Source organism: Caretta caretta, chromosome 3 (assembly GCF_965140235.1).
Source record: "Caretta caretta isolate rCarCar2 chromosome 3, rCarCar1.hap1, whole genome shotgun sequence".
Taxonomy (NCBI): domain Eukaryota; kingdom Metazoa; phylum Chordata; order Testudines; family Cheloniidae; genus Caretta; species Caretta caretta.
Genome location: NC_134208.1, coordinates 25,731,753 through 25,750,755, shown reverse-complemented (window position 1 = coordinate 25,750,755; position 19,003 = coordinate 25,731,753). Strand labels below are relative to the sequence as shown.

Sequence of the window (19,003 nt, the reverse complement as noted above, 5' to 3'; positions counted from 1 at the left end):
TCTCTTTGAGAAGCTAATGAGAATGTAAAATCAAATCACCAATTTTTAGGAGTTTGTATGTTTGCTACTGTTTATGAATAATGGGGCGGGGGTGACATCTACTTATGTTTTCACTTGTTTCAAAAACAGATTAGTAGATGTAGACGATAGCAGTTAGTTCAGACTAGATAATCCTCTTCGTTTGTTAATATCAATTTGTTAAAAACTTTTTTCCCCCTAAAGAAAAGTCACAACCTCAAGATTTTTAAGATTTTAATTTCATAGTTAATACAATAGTTTCCCCTCGATTTGTGATTAAACAAAACAATGGCTCTTTAATCACCAGTGGTGTGATTTTCCAGTGGTTCACATAAATGGCTACACAAGGTACAAAGTGGGTATCAATTGCTGCCTATTTCAGACATACTCAGACTAAGTGAGAGGCTCTTCAATGCATCTCCTGCGACTATTTGCAGCATGTGATATTCAAACTCTGGGTGATTTTATTAACCGATCAGGATGCTTTTACTATGTTATTAACCAATTGTAAGTGATTAAAATAATAATACTTCGTCAGTCATTTTACTGTGAGAATTTTTATTATATAATTATACACACACTAAATATTTCCTGTCATATTGTTTAAACATGAATATATACTACTAAAGTAAATGAAACAATGAATTCACACTACTGTAGCTCTTTTGGGTAATGTTGATCATTAATTTGGCTCCTGAACCAGAGGTCTGAGTATCATTGGCCTAGTCAAAAAAACATGCTTTAACCCACTCTGCATAAGTGTAAATGATTACACAGGGTTGCAAGGCAGCAAAGAATCTGGTCCCCACTGTGCAATGTATGTGCAATTTTTTGACAGTATACAAATATCCACACAATGGAAGGATTTTGTACAGCTGCTAATCTACAATCCCAGTTTTTTGCTATATATTTTCAAATTGCTGGTCTATTTTAGCTTAAAGTAGCCAAAACAACAATGCTATTGACAAAACTGTATGGTACGCTGTAAAATCCAAGTGATTCTTGAGTGATTGTGTGTGTAGTCACTGACACAGGATGGGAGAATGCTCTGGAAAGCTTTTCTTCTCAGCCCCAGGAGAAATGTTTCTGCAAGGTTTAGAAATGGGTGGTGAAAGAGCTGGAATTTACCTCCCACCCTCTTTACATCCAGCTCCCCATCAGAATCCTCTCTCATCAAGGGAAAGAACGAGCAATTAGGGCCTCAGTTCAAAGTTGTTTAACAAAAAAATTCATCAGAACAAAATATATTTCAATTCTGCAGATGTTCATTGAAGATGTTACTATCAAATATTCCCAGGAAGAATTAAAGCTGTTCTTCATTTTACCAGTAATATGGCCTTTCTATTTTTAAAAAAATTGTTAAGAACTGAGATGCACAAAACTTGGGGGGGGGGGGGAAGGGGAGTATAAAAAGACCTCAGATCTGAGTTACTTTAGACATTTTTACCAAAGTAGAAACATGAAAATAGAATACAGCAAGCAATGTAACAGAATAAACTTCCTAAAGCGATTTTTAAAACGTGCATTTTTTGCCTTGTGATTCTCTCCAGTGCAAGTCATATGGTAGCGTTTTTCTCCTTTTATGGTCAAAAGAATAAAAGGAAGTCAGCACCACTACAAGAGCTGCTCCCTTCAGCACCGACATATGAAAAAGGATGTTGTGAGCTGCTCTCCTATTCACTCATCCCTATCTCAGTGGAAAAAGAAAAGTGCATACACTGAAAGCACAAACGTAGAACACAAAAATCAACATTTTTGCTAATACATACGCAGTTACTTGTCACAAAATATATCATGGTTTCTGGGCTAGACTTTAAAGACTATATTAAGAACTAAAAGATGCAGGACATTTATTTGTATTTGCTTACCTAACATTCCCTTCTTGTATGGCATTAATACATATTAATACATTAATACATTTGCCATATCACTAATATATGAATTTATCTTTTGGAGTCAAATGTACTGACAATGATTCAGAACTGCAAGTAAAATACAAAACTGTGTAATACAGTATTTACTAGGCTACATTACTATATGTGTTCTATAATGTTTTGGTGTCTACCTCCACATCCTCTTGTTGAACAAATGCAGCTCAACAAAAAGGGACCAGAAAAGAGACTAATAATGTAAGTTACAAAACTTTGGCTTTCTAGAAAACACTGTCAACCTCTTAAGGCTCCAAACTGTAGAAAGATAAATGCCATTCCACACCGTTGTGGCATGCCTTCAGTGAGTGTTGTTGATCTGCATTATTAGCAAGACAAAGTTCAGTTTGGGGCCTCAGTAACTCATACAACAATTAGGAAGCCTAGCCCAACTCATAAGATGATGCGCCTGACATGCACACATTTGCATAACTATAGCTGCTTATACAGATTACTTCTAGGTCCAGCCTAGTCACCAGCCCCATAGGATGTGAGCTGCAGACTCAGATCCAAAATCCACCTGTTGTCACTCAGCTATTTTCACTTAATATTGTAACTAAGCTGTCTCTGCTTTCTTGGGCACTGATGCAGCAAACAAAGTTAATCAAGTGTAAGTGTTTGCAGGATCACAGGCCAAGTTAAGAACATGTGTAAGCATTTGAAATAACAGCCTTAAAACTAACCGAAAGAAATGCAAACTTTTAACAAGGGACACTGTTGGGTCAAATATGATTCAAAATGCAGGGTTATGTGACCATTTTTGAACAACTTGGTTTTGGGGTTTTTTTGCGAGCCTATCACTGCTAGTACATGAGAACCTAAAAGTGAAATTTGTTAGAAAACTTACTAGTCTAATTTTTATAGCCATAGGATTTGCTCTTTGCATTTAGCAGCATAAATAGTGACAAATGTTTTTAATTTTGTTTTCATAATCAAATATTATTTCAAACATAAGCAAGGAATATGCTTCTTAAATGTGAATTTTAACCTGACAGTAACCCTTTGATTTATAAATAAAACAGATCATACTGAATAACTGCTTTCACAAAAGTATAAACATTTACTACAATTGTGGTGACTGCAAGGACTTGGCAGCCCACAGAGTTCTTCAGTAGCAGAACAAAAGGAATTTTTTTAGGTAGATTTTCTTTAAGTTCAGTAAAAGACACTGTGCAACTATCTATGACATAATGAACAAATAAATAGTCCAATCCCAACCATGCTTGTCAAAATGTAACTAATTGGTTTTACATCCATTATATTAATGGATAAGCAACTAGCCACACACCTAAAACCTTTATGATCTGTTCACAAAACCTATACCATTAAAAGGAAAATATTCAAACCATGAGCCTCTCTACTCATAGAAAATTTAATCAATCAGTTAATCAAACGATATAGCCTAAACTCACCTCAAGATCTGAAATCAACCAACATAAATGATTAAAAGCACACAACAGAATTTTTTTTAAAAAGAGGTAATATTTGATGCAAAAATATAAAGGAAAAAGATAAAGAACCTCAAGACATACACCATATAGACACTAATCTGTTCAATACTTATCACACTAACAGGGGTTCTCAAATGGACTACCTTTGAGAGAGTCTCATGGACCCCGTTTTCCAATATCCCAGTCCTGATCTTATTTGTAATCACTAACTGTCCTTGTGGTAATTACGATTGTTTATATGGAAATGTAACATTAGGAAAGTATTTAGATATTGTTTACTGTGTTTGCTATGTTTGTTATTTTGTCCTGTTATTGGAGGGAAGTCACACTTTTTCCCCTTGCTACGTGCAACTATTTCTCTCCCAACTCATTGATTCTTCCCCCACTCCCTTGCAATACTAGCCTGCCACACCCAGAACTATGTGCAGGAAGAAGGAGACTGCCACAAGAGAGTTATGTAGTGGTAGGGGTTGCTCCTGTCTCACTGACAGCTCCTGATACAATTGGTAGCTCCATTCTAGCTAGTAGATGACAGTTCCTGTCCCTGAAGCCTTGTCTACACTACAGAATTTCATACACACTCTCCAGCACAGATACAGTTGCACTGGTGATAGTGTCTGACATTTTCAGTACCATGTTGTGAAACCCTACTCTGAAACAGTGCTGAAAATGCCTAAGCATGGTCTATACTAGAGCTTACATCACGGATATTAAAAATGTAATGTAGATGAACATAAAACAGCTCCCATTTCCTCTTCTATGCAGGAGGAGCCTCTACTGGAATCCGTTATGGTGGATCTGCCTTGTTTCCAGCTGTTCCTACAGGTGTCCAAGCCCTTCAGATCTGAAAACAAGGCTGAAGCAGCACACAACATCCTCTATGGAAATCACCAGCAGTCTACTCTACACCACAGTTTGAGAACTGCAGAACTACAAAATTACATGATATACTAATAGAGGAAATCAAATTACACTGAAGGAGGGGATTATCCGGCTGAAGAAGCATTAGACACTAATAGTTTCTAGAAATAATGACAACTCAGAAGAGAAACAATCCTAGCAATTTCAACTTCCAGATTTTATGTAAAGGATCCAATCTAGAAACAAGCCATTTAAATAAATAATATTAAATACTATGAGAAAATCCTTCCTCCCTGTTTCCAAGTCACTGATAACTCAAAAGAAAATGATCTTGAATGCTTATGCATCAATGTTCTCACAGACCACCAAATCACAATAGGGAAAAGGCTAACCGCCTTATGCACCCTATCCATAATACATAGGAGAAAAGGTATGTGATCATGGGGGGCTTCAATTTAAATGATACATGTTGGAGGTCTCATGCTGCCAGTACTAAAATTTCTTCGGAACTTCTAAACATTACAGATTACAAATTTCCCAACTACAAAATTGTACTGCCAACATGGGGAAAAAATGTATTAGTGTAGAACTTGTCCTAACAAGGAGATGATCACAGAACAAAAAATTAATGTTCGCTTAGCTACAAGTAATCATAATTTGGTATAAATCATATTTATAATGTACAAGCAGAATGAGTCCAACCCAGTAATTAATTTATATATATATTTATTTATTTTGCTTTAACAGGGCCAATTTCACAAAGCTGAAAACAATCATGAGCCAATTAGCTGGAAGGAAGAACTGACTCAGAACAATGTGAATGATAATTGGGAATCACTTAAGAACACCTTACTAGATTCCCAAAAAGCCACAATCCAATGATTAAGGAAGAAGACTGCGCTGGTTAAAAAACCAGTTAGAGGGGAAGTGAAGATAGCTACAAAAAAATTAAAAATAATATATAACAAAAGAAAGGGAAAGCTCATTGTTAGGAATATAAACCAGAAGTTAGAAAATTATAGAAAACTGATTATGGAAGCCAAGGGACACAAGAAGAAGTCTATGGCCAGTAGAGTTAAGGACAATAAGGAGGTTTTTAAAAAATATATGTATTAGGAACAATAATATGGGTCCATAACAACATTATTGTAATGTAATGTAATTGTAATGTCCATAATACATTATTATTAATAATGCAAAAAAGGCAGAAGTGTTCAGTAAATATTTCTGTTCTGTATTTGAGGGAAAAGATGATGTAGTTTCATCATGCAATAAAAATACTCTTCATCCTACATCCTTCATCCTAGTACCTCTGGAGGATATTAAACAAAAGCTAATAAAGTCCAGATAACTTGCATCCAAGAATTTTAAGAGAGCTAGCTGAGGAAGTCATTGGAAGATTAATTATGATTTTCAATCAGCTCTGGAGCACTGGAGAAGTTCCAGAAGACGGGAAGAAAGCTAATATTGTGTCAATTTTTATAAAGGGTAAATGGGATGACCTCGGTAATTATAGGCCCATCAGCCTGACATCAATCCCAGCAAGATAATAGGACTCAGTTAATAAGAATTTAAGGAGAGTAATGGAATTAACGTAATCAACATGAGTTTATGGAAAAATAGATCTTGTCAAACTAACTTGATAACTTTTTTGATGAGATTATAAATTTGGTTGATAAAGGTTATAGTGCTGACATAATATATTCAAACTTTTGTAACATGTTTGTCTTGGTACTGCACAGTATTTGGATTTAAAAACCAGAATAATATACAATTAACATATCACACATTAAATGGATTAAAAACTGCAAAAGTAATTCTAAACAGGAAATCATCACTGAGTGGATGTGTTTTCAGTGGCATCCCATAGGGGTCAGTTCTTGGCCTTACAATATTTAACATTTTATCAATGACCTGAAAGAAAAACAAACACACACACACATACACACAAAATCATCGCTGATTACACAAAAGTTGGAGTAAATAATGTGGAGGATAGGTCACTGATTCAGAGCAATATAGATAACTTAGTAAACAGGGCACAAGCATAGAATATCAGGGTTGGAAAGGACCTCAGGAGGTCATCTAGTCCAACCCCCTCATTCTTCTCTTCTGCAGACTAAATAATCCCAGTTCCCTCAGCCTCTCCTCATAAGTCATGTGCTCCAACCCCCTATCATTTTTGTTGCCCTCCACTGGACTCTTTCCAATTTTTCCACATCCTTCTTGTTGTGTGGGGCCCAAAACTGGACACAGTACTCCAGATGAGGCCTCACTAATGCCAAATAGAGGGGAAATGATCACGTCCCTCAATCTGTTGGCAATGTTCCTACTTATACAGCCCAAAATGCCGTAAGCCTTCTTGGCAACAAGGGTACACTGTTGACTCATATCCAGCTTCTCGTCCACTGTAACCCCTAGGTCCTTTTCTGCAGAACTGCTGCCTAGCCACTCAGTCCCTTGTCTGTAGCAGTGCATGGGATTCTTCTGTCCTAAGTGCAGGACTCTGCACTTGTTCTTCTTGAACCTCATCAGATTTCTTTTGGCCCATTCCTCTAATTTGTCTAAGTCCCTCTGTATCCTACCCCTATCCTCCAGCATATCTATCACTCCTCCTAGTTTAGTGTGGGTGCAATCCACGCCATCCTCCAGATCATTAATGAAGATATTTAACAAAACTGGCCATAGGACCAACCCTTGGGGCACTCTACTTGATACCGGCTGCCAACTAGACATGGAATCATTGATCACTACTCATTGAGCCAGACAATCTAGCCAGCTTTCTGTTCACCTTATAGTCCATTCATCCAGCCCATACTTCTTTAACTTGCTGGAAAGAATACTGTGGGAGACCATATCAAAAGCTTTGCTAAAGTCAAGGAACAACATGTCCACTGCTTTCCCCTCATCTACAAGTCCAGTTATCTTGTCATAGAAGGCAATTAGGTTAGTCAGGCATGACTTGCCCTTGATGAATCCATGCTGACTGTTCCTGATCACTTTCCTCTCTTCTAAGAGCTTCAAGATTGATTCCTTGAGGACCTGCTCCATGGTTTTTCCAGGGACTGAGGTGAGGCAAACAATAAGTATTTTAACATGACTAAATGTAAGTGTACACATATAGGAACAAAGAATGTAAGCCATACTTATAGAATAGGGGAATCTATCCTGGGAAGTAGTGACTCTGAAAAAGATTTGGGAGTCATGGTGGATAATATGCTGAACATAAGCTCCCAATATGATGCTGTAGCCAAAGGAACTAATGCCATCCTGGGATGCATGAACAGGAGAATCTGGAGTAGGAGTACAAAGGTTATTTTACCTCTGCATTTGGCACTAGTACAACCACAGCCGGAATAACGTGTCAAGCTCTCATGCCCATAATTCAAGAAGGATGTTGATAAATTGGAGAGGGTTCAGAGACGAGCCATGAGAATGATTAAAGGATTAGAAAATATTCCTTATAGAAATTGAGCTCCTGGAGCCTAACAAAGAGAAGGACAACAAGTAACTTGACTACAGACTATAAATATCTACATGAGAAATAAATATATAATAATGGGCTCTTCAGCCTAACATAGAAAGATATAATACAATCCAATGGCTTGTAGCTGCAAGCTAGACAAATTCAGACTGGAAATAAGGTGTAAATGTTTGATAGTGAGGGTAATTAACCACTGGAACAAGTTACCTAGGTTCATATTCAATTCTGTATCAAGATTGGATGTTTTTCTAAAAGATATGTTCTAGGAATTATTTGGGAGGAGATCTGTGGCCTATGTTATACAGGAGGTCCAACTAGATCATCACAATGGTCCCTTCTGGCCTTGGAGACTATGTAACCTGTCCTCAGACATTTCCATTCCAATCTATTATTTCAAATAAAATCCACAGAAAATTAGACCCAACAAATCCCAAATAATATATCAAAGGAAAAATTCAATCTTATTACTGTGCACACCTAGAAGACTTATAGGAACTGTTTCAACATAGTTCTGGAGTCCATTTATCTGAGACAGGCTAACCACCATGCTGGGACTGCTTCAGCCCTCAAAAACAGATTCTTCTGTATTAGAAGAAATGTCAGTAAGAGATTCAAGTTACTTGATCATCATCAAAAGATGAGCCAATATCATCGGACTACACAAAACCCAGAACAGATTCTCCCTATCTCTGCACTACAGAATGGTAATCAACATATAAAAAGACAAAATTAGGAAGTGTATTTCAAGTTTCTCTTTCCCCCAAAAAGCCTTTGATTCAATCTATGCAGTGTTGTCGTAGCTGTGTTGGTCCAAGGATATCAGAGATACAAGGTGGGTGAGGCAATATATTTTATTGGACCAGTGCCAGTTGGTGAGAGAGACAAGCTTTTGAGCTTACACTGAGCTTTTCTTCAATGTGACAACCTAGATGGAACTTTGGGCTTCTGGAAAATGGAAATGATGGTGGAATAATTAGCATATGTACCAATTCATTCTCTGTGAAACAAAATACTACATGTTCAAACACATGCCTTCAAGTGACACATAGGAGAAAGGACCATGGTATCAATCCAAACAGCCATGTTCAACCGACACATCAATGATTGAATTACACTGCTCAAACTGTGCTCTTACCCAGAGCTCTCACTAAAAACAAACTTCAAGAAAAAAAAAAAAAGAAGTCAGTTGATATACAAATGATCTTGTCATAATCTGGCCAAGTCTTGCCTTAGACTTATTGAAGCACAATGCCCCTAAAAGGTAAGCTAGAGAGAGAGAAAAAATGCCATGTTTTCCACAAAAAACTCCTACTAAAAAAACCTCCAAACCATGCATTAAATTTGCTTCAAAATGAAAGCATCAGGGAACTACAGTATACCATGGACCTTCTATGTCCTAAAACACCAATGTATGCCTACAATCCCCCCCTTAAGAACATTAAACTATCACGACAGTATAATGGATACTCCTGGGGGAATTCTGCACCAGTGCGCATGTGCAGAATTCATGTGTCCTGCATAATTTTTATTTTTCCCCACAGAAAATACGTTCTGCCCAAGAAGTGCTGTAGTTCCTTTCTGCCTTTTGCCCACCAGAAGTTGCTCTGGCATCGGAACAGCCAGCAGTATGAACTCAGCCAGCTGTTCTGACACCACAGCGGCCTCTAGTTAGCAAAAGGAAGAACTGCAGCACTTCTGGGGCAGAACGTATTTTCTCTGGGCAAAAAAAATCTGTGTGCGCACAGTTGCACAGAATTCTCCCAGGAGTAGAAGTTCATCACAGCACCTTGCCCATTGAGCCAGGTTACTACAGAGTGGGGCACGCAGGGCTGCTGTGGGAGGTCACGGACTGGGGTTCAGAAGCCTGTGGGGTGACAGCGTTGAGCCAGGGGCTGAATGGGAGTGCGAGTGCAAGGTCACATGGTGAGGGGGGGCTGCAGGGACACATGGTAATAGGGGAGGAGGCTGCAGAGACCCATGGGGGTGTGGGAACAGAGGAACATGTGCCTGACTGAATGGGAGCAGCTTGGGCTCAGCCAGGGTCTGCATAGGGGAGTCTTCCCAACTCCCTCACAATCCCACCTCTCTCTCCCCCCAAAAAACCTGTTCCATACTTCTCCCACCCCTACCCAACAACCCTCCAGGTTCACTCCAGGCTCCTTCTCCCTCTCTCAGGTCCTCCATTACCCCTGACTCCCCCAAGCCTTTGCACTGCTTCTGACAGGTGAAGGAAATACAGTTATGTACTGTAATTTAAATTACTCAAAAGTTCTGTATTAATGTGCCTAGTAAGAAATCTGTCAAAAAAATTACTAGAATCTTTTTATTTGGTCTGTATTGTTATGAACATATTTGCTGAGAGATATTTTAAAATAAATTACCAAAATAATAGAAACTGGCATGATTATATTGTGTTATTTTGACAAATAAAATATGCAGAATTTTAAAATATATAAAAAATTATATATATATAAATAATTTTTTAGGTGCAGAATTCCCCCAGGAGCAAATGGAGTAAGAAGGTTTATGAATGCAAAATCTAAGGCCCAATTAGGACTCATTAATTTACAAGTCACCACAGAGCACTAGAGAACTAAGCCCAGGAATCTGATAAACACACTCCACAACATATATAAGCAATCATTCTCATGCCACATCAATACTGTCCTCCAGATCAAAGTAGGACACGGATGGCCAACCTGTGGCTCCAGAACCACATGTGGCTCTTCAGAAGTTAATATGCGGCTCCTTGTACAGGCACCTACTCTGAGGCTGGAGCTACAGGCGCCAACTTTCTAATGTGCCAAGGGGTGCTCAGTGCTCAACCTCTGGCTCTGCCACAGGCCCTGTCCCCACTCCACCCCTTCCTGCGCCCTCCTCCGAGCCTGCCATGCCCTCGCTCCTTCCCCTTCCTGCCCCAGAGCCTCCTGCATGCCATGAAACAGCTGATCGGGAGGGAGGGGGAGGCGCTGATTGGCAGGGCTACCAGTGGGTGGGAGTTTCTAGGAGCCGGGGGGGAGCTGATGAGAGGCTGCTGACGTATTACTGTGGCTCTCTGGCAATGTACATTGGTAAATTCTGGCTCCTTCTCAGGCTCAGGTTGGCCACCCCTGAAGGAGGAATACATTCACAAACTGAGCCAATATTTATTCCCACAATAAAGTGCCACAACAAACAGTATTAGTGATAGTTTTGGGTAGAATGGCCTCCAATACTAGCAGAATCGTACCGTAGACCAGTGGTTCTCAACTTTCTTTTTGGAGGATCACTTGAAAATTTCTGAGGGTCTCAGCAGACCACTTAATGATCTTTCCAAATGTCGTTTGTACCACCAGTTAACTATTGTAAGCACTTTGGATAAAAGCTCTATAAATATATATAAAAAAAACCTTTAACATTTTTTGGTCTACAAATAAAAGTACACAACTCATATTTTAATATCAGTAATCTTATCTTTCTAATGAGATAGATGTTCTGACACCACAGTTCTGGCCCCCTATCCCCCGCTGAGGCAGCCCCCGAGCTGGGACTGGGAAGGAGGCAGGGTCTCTCCCTCTCCCCCGTGCTGCGTCAGCCTCCAAGCTGGGGCTAGGAAGGATGGGGTCTCTCCCTCTTCCCCCCTCCCACACCGCAGCAGCCTTTGAGCTGGGGCTGGGAAGGAGGGGGTCTCTCCCCTGCCACGGCGGCCACAGAGCTGAGGCTGGGAAGGAGGGCTGTCTCTCCCAGGCAGCCACAGTCCTGCAGCTGGGGAAAGTCACCTCTTTCTCTGGCCGCCGCAGCCCTACACATCCCACATTCCCTCCACCCCGTCTTCTCACCCCACTGCCCCCTCCCACCTACCCCTTATTCCCCCCAGGGCCACCACCTCCCCTTACATGTGCTTCTTCTCCAGGGTCCAGGCCTCTAATTAGTGGAGCCACACCTGCACGGCTCCACTAATTAGGTGGGTGGCCCTTCATTCTTCTGTGTGCGACTGCCTAGGCGTGCACCTTAGAGGGAACTATCCACGGACTACCTGAATGGAGCTCGCGGACCACTGGTGGTCCATGGACCACAGTTTGAGAATCTCTGCCATAGATAATGGCACACACACAAAAAGGAATCTCTCAAACATCTAGGGCTCAATCTGGCAAAGATTTATTGTGCACTTCACTTCAAGCACAGTGACTATTCCTATTGACTAAGGCCCCTAATCCTGCAAGCTGATTTGCATGGAGACACACAGAACTATAAACTAGGAGAGCGAACAAACAGTGAAATCCCAGAGAAATGACTGTAATCAATATAACTCAGGAGCTAAGTTAGATTATCATACCTCAGCAGTTTCTAAAGTGCTTTACTGATTTGTATATTATTAAAGCAGTTTGTGAAATAAAACTGATTATTCATATGAATCTCACTGGGATTGACTGATATTTATTTAGGCTAAAATAAAAATTACCCCTGTTTTGGCCATTTCTAGAACTCAAAATTAACAAAAACTTTACAAACAGTTAAAAACACCTGAATCGAGTATGAGTGTCCCCATAGTCAATCAGATATGGCCCCCAAAAAACTGTCCTATGTAAATAAATAATTTGTATTGTGGTAGCATCAAAAAACTCCAGTTAGGATTAGGCACCATACAAACATATAGAAAAATAAAAGCATGCTCTTCATTTTCACTGAAATGGAGGTCACTCAGTGGCTCGCAGTATTATGTCCTACACCCTTTTCTATGGAAACTATTGTCTATCATAGTTTGAATTTATAACTACAAATAAGAACCCAATAGCCTGCACCATATGGAATTTCTCTGAAATTATACATTTTACCCCATTTTTCCTTAGCTTTTGGACTAGTTCAGTATAGAATATTTTAACTCACCTATTTCAAATTATTTTCTCTATTCACCATACCCAGGAATAAGAGTAAAACGGAATGAGTTTCATGAAATGTACTACTAGCAGAGAGTGTTAATAACGGGCCAAAACCGTGACATGCAGTGAAGTCAGTAGAACTACATACATAGATAGCACTAGCAGGTCCTGGCCCCCAAATCCCCATATATTTACTACATGTTTTATTGTCCACTTGGGACATTAAAGTTAAGGGTTAACATTAGCATAATAAATTTATTTTCAGGATTTTAATATCAGATCATCAGAATTACAGCTAAATAATCTGATTAAGTTGTGAAAAGTGAAATCTTGTGATTTTGAATATTACAAAAACAGAAAAATATTAATTAGCAAATGAATGATCAAACTTTATATATGTAGCAGAAAGGGAGTTTCTGAATGTAGTCTTAAAACGGTTTTAAAGAAGGCCACTAGCATTTTGCATCATGCCCAACACAAACAAATTAAATTAAAAGCTATTATTACAGGATATTCAGATATACATATAAATATGACTGATAGGAGAGGACTAACCAGTCTGAAGTTATTCATACATAAGCAAAAAAGGATTTCTATTTTAAGGTGGAAATTTTCATTCTAGTCTAAATGATTTGCACTGTTTAGCCCAGATACTTTGGAGATGTATTTTTAAACACTAATTTTAAACAACATGTTTTTTGGGGCCTGACAAAAGCAGAGCATATAAAGTAGTGTTATGAAGACATTCTAAACCTCAGCACACTGACCATAAAGAATCTCCCCAGCACTATGACAATTACAGCTACTCTGATGGCCATTACAGTGTCAATATTTGCCAACGGTTAGTACGCAATGGTATCCAACTAATCCAACATCACTACAGTTTCCCCCTATGCGTTACCTTTATTTTTTTCTTTTGACTAACAAGTACTGACTTTTTAATGGCTTCTAATGTTTCGATTTTTTTTTTTTTAAATTGAGGGTGGAAGGAAACAGGAATTCAAGAGTTACTACATAAAGGATACAAGAGAGTAGCATAAAAGGAAATTAAAATATGAAGTACTCAGAACGCAAAGAAATTAATAAGCAATCCTAAAACTCTTAGATATCGTTAGCTGCATTTATGTACAATCTTATAACCTAGATGTGCTGCAGTAGTTAGGCAAAAATGTAATGTTTGGAAGAATTTTAGCCTTAACTGTTAGTTTCCACTTTTGTGGGTTTAAATCAAGCTCTTAATGTTACTCTCATGTAATCTGTAATTTTCTTTTATGCCCACGAACAAATTACAGTATAGCCTTGGGAGGGTTAAGAAATTCCTGGTCTCTATAGAGTTTCATAGTTTTATTTATTTAAACTAAACATATGGGGAGTTAGGAAAGAAACTTTGTCATCACACAGAAATCATGTCTAAGAGAAAAATGACAAAACTGCTGGTGTACAAATATTCTCTATACTTTACCAAAAAGGAAAATTTAACAACATCACACCTTACAGAACAGGCAAGGAATTAGCTTTATTTTTCTCCAGTCTTATGTGACAAATGCATTTCATTCCTCCAGGTAGGAGCTCACAGTGAAAATGATGTTTAGATTATTATACATTTCTAACTAAGCAGATGGAGAGATGCTGGGAGAAGAGAAGGGGGAAAATAATAATAATAATAATAAAAAAAGACAGGACAACACAAAAATAAAAAAGGGAAAAAAGTGCGAAGTGAAAGTCTTTCGAGTGCTTTATGGAACATACAATGTCAGTACATAAAACAGGAATGCTGAGAGCTTAGCATATTGAAAGCCAGATCAATAAAATAAAAGGAAGACTACCTTAAAGCTAAATTAGAAAAAATGAGTAAAATCAAGTGTGGTATCAGTTCAACATCAGATACATCACAATATGGAGAGGTGTTTAGGGATTCAACCAGGAGGGTGGAGTCAATGTTACAGAAGTCTTTTCCACCCATCCTCATAACTAACTTCAGTATTTTCATGTTTAGTCTAGGAAAAGTCAAGACACTTTACAGTCAGATGTCACAGCAGCTAGAAGAAAAAGATTTTTTCAGTATAACCTGAGAATGAATTAAAACCATTAGTTGTATCGGTAGTACACTCCACTCTGGTACAAGAGGCAGTTTTTGGTTTAGTTTACCTTACTTGGAAAAAGGTTTAAGCTAAAAAAAGAAAAGCACCCTTATACCAGAATAGGAATGTCCTCATAGGGCTTAGACAGATATAACTATCCCAATGTAACTGGTAAAACTTTCCTGCATTGGTGAGGCCTGAGCAGTCTCAATGATCACAGGGGGACAATAAAAACAAAGTACATTTTGTTTTTAAAAGAAAAGAGGGTGAATGGAGTCTCAGCTTGGTACTGCCTCGCCTTATTTATAGACAAATGGTGAGTTCAAAGCCTAAAATACATTTTGCAGTGTGCTGGATGCACAAATTATAATAAAGGGGGGAAGGACACCAACACAGAGCCCAGTGGACACGAAGGACCCACTCCTTCAACCACCCAAATAGGTGTGCGTTATTCCCTCCCCCCTCTCCCCCCCCCCACTTTGCTTGCCTCATCCACCTGCTATAGTTTGAAATAAACGTGTCCACGCTTTGGGGATGTGACTGCCCACCTATCTGCTTAAGTGTCTGTGCGGTGCGAGCCCCGCAGGTGCTCCAGGAGAGCAGACCAGGCCCTGCGGCCCCCGCCTACGCGGGGAGGGGGAGCAGACTGGGCCCTGCGGCCCCCGCCCCACCCCTAATGTACCGGGGGGAAGACACAAATTAGCCCCGCATTCCCCACCCAAAGCCCAGTGAAGTGGCGGGGGGGGGGGGAGGGCAGTAGCCCAGTACGCTGGTTGCCACCCGCCTCCACAGCGAATGAGGTGGGGGGGGGAAGCCCGGAGCCAGCAGGACCCCCACCTCATTCGGGGGGGGGGGGGGGCAGTTCGTGGCGGGGGCAGCTCGCAGGGAAGAGCGCAGCCGTAGCCTGGTCTGCGCCCACATGTCCCAGCGCCCACCCGCACGGTCTCCCGGGGCAACGCAAGCGGCGACGCGGGCCCAGGGCCACCTCTCCCCACGCGGGGCGCAGGGACCTCGCCCGGACGCCGCCCCCTCACCCCTTACCTGAGCCGCGGTGCTCCGCCGGCAGCAGGGACCCGCACCAACGCCTCCCCCGCGCGCGACAGCAGCCCCAGTGCCCGCCCAGCCAAGGGGGCGCGGCGCACACTGCTCCACCCCCTCCGCCTGGTGGCCTATCACAGCCTCCCAGCCGGCGATGGGCGGGCACTTCGCCCCCAGCCCCGCCTCCTCGCGCCTGACAGACGGGGCCGCGGGTTCCCACCTCCCCACTCACCGAGCTAACGGGCAGACATTGGGCACTGGGACCAACCAAACCCGGGGGGAGAGGGGGGTGAAGAACAGGCCCTGGGGCCCTCCCCAAACCCAGCGTAAGGGAGCGGAACAAGCTCTGAGATCCCCCCTCCCCCCAAGTGTAGTGCAAGGGGGGGAACTGGTACTGGAAACCCCAAACCCCAGTGTAAAGGGGGGACAAGCCCTGGGACCCCCCCCCAATCCCAATGTAAGGTGAAGAAACAGGCACTGGGACCCCCCAGGCCCAGTGTAAGCGGAGGAGTAAACCATGCACTGACCCAGCCTTCTCAGTCAATAGTCCCTCAGCTTTTCCATAATAGCGGCTACCTGCATCATGGCCGGTACCATTTCATTGCATAGCTTATCACCTCATCTCACCCAGCACCCACAAAGCATTCCCATTTTGGCAGCGCAAAGCAGTGGTTCTTCTCTCTGCCTCATTGGCCATCATTCCGACCCATACGTCACGGCTGACCTAACCTTTTTTATTATTATTATTTATTATTATTTTAGTTTTCTTTGCATATTTTTGCCACAGAGAATTCCCATCCGCTCCCTCCATTTCCATCCAGTGCTGTTCCTGTGACTTCTAACATCCGCAGTCAGATTTCCATCAGAGCTCAACACTGAACCAAGATATTTATATTGTTGCACAGACTATAAACGTCACAGTTGTATTCTATCCCGATAAAAACTGTAGTGAAGACAAGACCTATGGCTGGTACTGGAGTGGTTCTAATGAATGAGGGAAGGCAAGATTTGGGATGCCTATTTTGGGGCTGTATATGATGGTGGGGCAGGAAGGTCCGATCTGCTGCTAAATGGATTCTCTAGCCTAGTGTTTCTCAAACTGGTGGTCCCAGCCCAAAAGGGGGGTTACGAGAGTGACAGCTGCTGGCCAGGTGCCCAGCTCTGAAGGCAGCGCCGACACCAGCAGTAGCACAGAGGTAAAGGTGGCAATTGCATATCAAGCCACCCTAACTTCTGTGCTGCTGGTGGCGGTGGCTCTGCCTTCAGAGCTGGGCGTTCCATGACAACAAGGCCATTTTGATTGTGTCATTTCCCTAAGCAAGGGCCTTGTTGTCATGGAATGTGACCCTTTTGTAGCATATTTGTAAGCAGGGTTTGAATGAATTCTCCCCTGACAGCTAGCTGGGCGGGGGAGAGACTTCAGGAGCGGGGGAGAGACTTCAGGAGCAGACTGTATTTACATAAACACATCTACTCTGCTTAGATATCCAGCAGATAGAGCAATGTTGCTCAAAGTAATCAACTTTGGCTGGTGTTGGGTTACAAATCACTTGCAGGGGTAGTGAAATGCTGTTATCAGTGTTGCTATTGTCGGTATTGTATGAATAAAGGGGAGCAGAACTGTGTTTAACTTGTCCCAAATGAGGGGGGTCAACTTCAGCTGAAAGAACCTTGTTAAGCCAGGTTCTTGAATGCCAGAGCCCTGTGAAAGTAAGAGGGGTGGGGACAGGTGTCCTAGCCAGGAAATGTGGACACTCCCGAAGGGGCCCCAGCCTGGTTTAACCTATTCCTCCCCACTGTTCAAAGATAGAGCTAAATAGGCTTCATGAGGAGCATTTTTGTTATGTTAATGAGCTCAGATGAGAGGTGAAATTGCTTCTGATAGGGCAGTGTTTCTGCCCAGCCTGCAAAGAGCTGAAAATCACTAAGAAACTGACCTGCAGAGGTCACAGCAGAGAGGCCGGTGGCAGCAGAAGGTGACTGACAGTGGGCTGGCGAGGTGGCCAGGCAGTGAGCCAGAGCAAGTGCTCAGCTGACAGAGCAAGCAAGGTGCCCTTTTCCTTGGGTGAGAGCTGAATTGACACACGTATGCACCTCTGAACTCCAGGGTCCTCACTGACAAAGGAAACCACTCTGAGCGGTAAAAAAGCCCAAAAAACAGAAAATACTCATTTTTCTTTGGCATTTGGATTTACTTACACTGGCTCAGAAGATATTCAAGTCCCCAGCGTGTTTTGTGCAGTGAAGTTTTGGGCAGTAACACCCTAAAACCAAATGAAATTCAGTGACTTATATATGTTGAATTTTTTAAAAGAATTCTTCATGAACTTGATCAACAAAAAACTGTTATACATAAATCAGCAACTGTGACAGCCAAAACTCTGGAGGCATCTTATGGTGTTTCACTTTTAATCACCAGGGCAAAAAAGCCTCTCTTATTCTTCCTGCAGCTAAACAAATATGTGAGATTATGATTGGCAAAGATTCTGCCACTCAGCTGAGCACTATTCCACTATGAAATGATACAATGAGTTGTCATACTGACAATATGTCCAATGACATATGAGAGCGAGTGATGGAAAGGATTAACAAGAGCAGTTCTTTTCCTTACACACTGATGAATCCACCGATGTTTCAGGAGCAGCACAGTTACTGGTCTATGTTCGGTACATTTGAGAAAACACAGGTAAAGAAGACTTTCTCTTCTGCAAGGCACTGCCTTTATAATGGGGTAACACATTAACTGGAACAGCTCTGTAGGAATCTGCACAGATGCTGCAAAAGCTATGCCTGGTACCAAGCATGGACTTCTAGGCAGACTTACAGAAGTGGCCCCAGAAGCCTAGTGGACACCGAATGATTCACAGGGAGGCTCTTGCTAGCATGAACATGGATCCTTATCTTAAATCAATTTTGAATCAAGATGTAGCAATTGATATTTTTATTAAAGCAAAGCCACTGAATTCATGACCTTTTAAAAGTCTCTTTGGAGAAATGGGATTGGAGCATCAGCACTTATTACTGCACACAGAGGTTTGCTGGCTGACACAGGAAAGGGTTCAACTCATCTGTTTGAATTGAGAGACGCAGTGCATTTTTTTCTGACTGAAGTGGATTCCTCTCTGACGAAGCATTTAAGTGACATCAAATGGTTGGTAGCACTCGCATATCTAGCAGGCATTTATGATTGTTTAAATTCATTGAATGAGTCACTACAAGGAAAATAAACTAACATTCTCAAACTCAATGACAAAATTAATGCCTTTACTAAAAACTGGATCTC

At 41.3% G+C, this 19,003-nt stretch overlaps 1 protein-coding gene across 5 annotated transcripts in view; it reads right to left on the bottom strand.

Moving 5' to 3' along the window:
• CYRIA (CYFIP related Rac1 interactor A) overlaps positions 1–15,832 on the bottom strand; it is a 75,574-nt gene extending 59,742 nt beyond the window's left edge. For 3 of the 5 annotated variants that reach the window (XM_075126402.1, XM_048845547.2, XM_075126404.1), the window contains exon 1: positions 15,724–15,832. The gene's annotated coding sequence lies outside the window, so the exon portion shown is untranslated. The remainder of the gene's footprint in view (positions 1–15,723) is intronic. The other 2 variants (XM_048845554.2, XM_048845552.2) reach the window with 2 other exon arrangements.
• Positions 15,833–19,003: the final 3,171 nt, after the last annotated feature.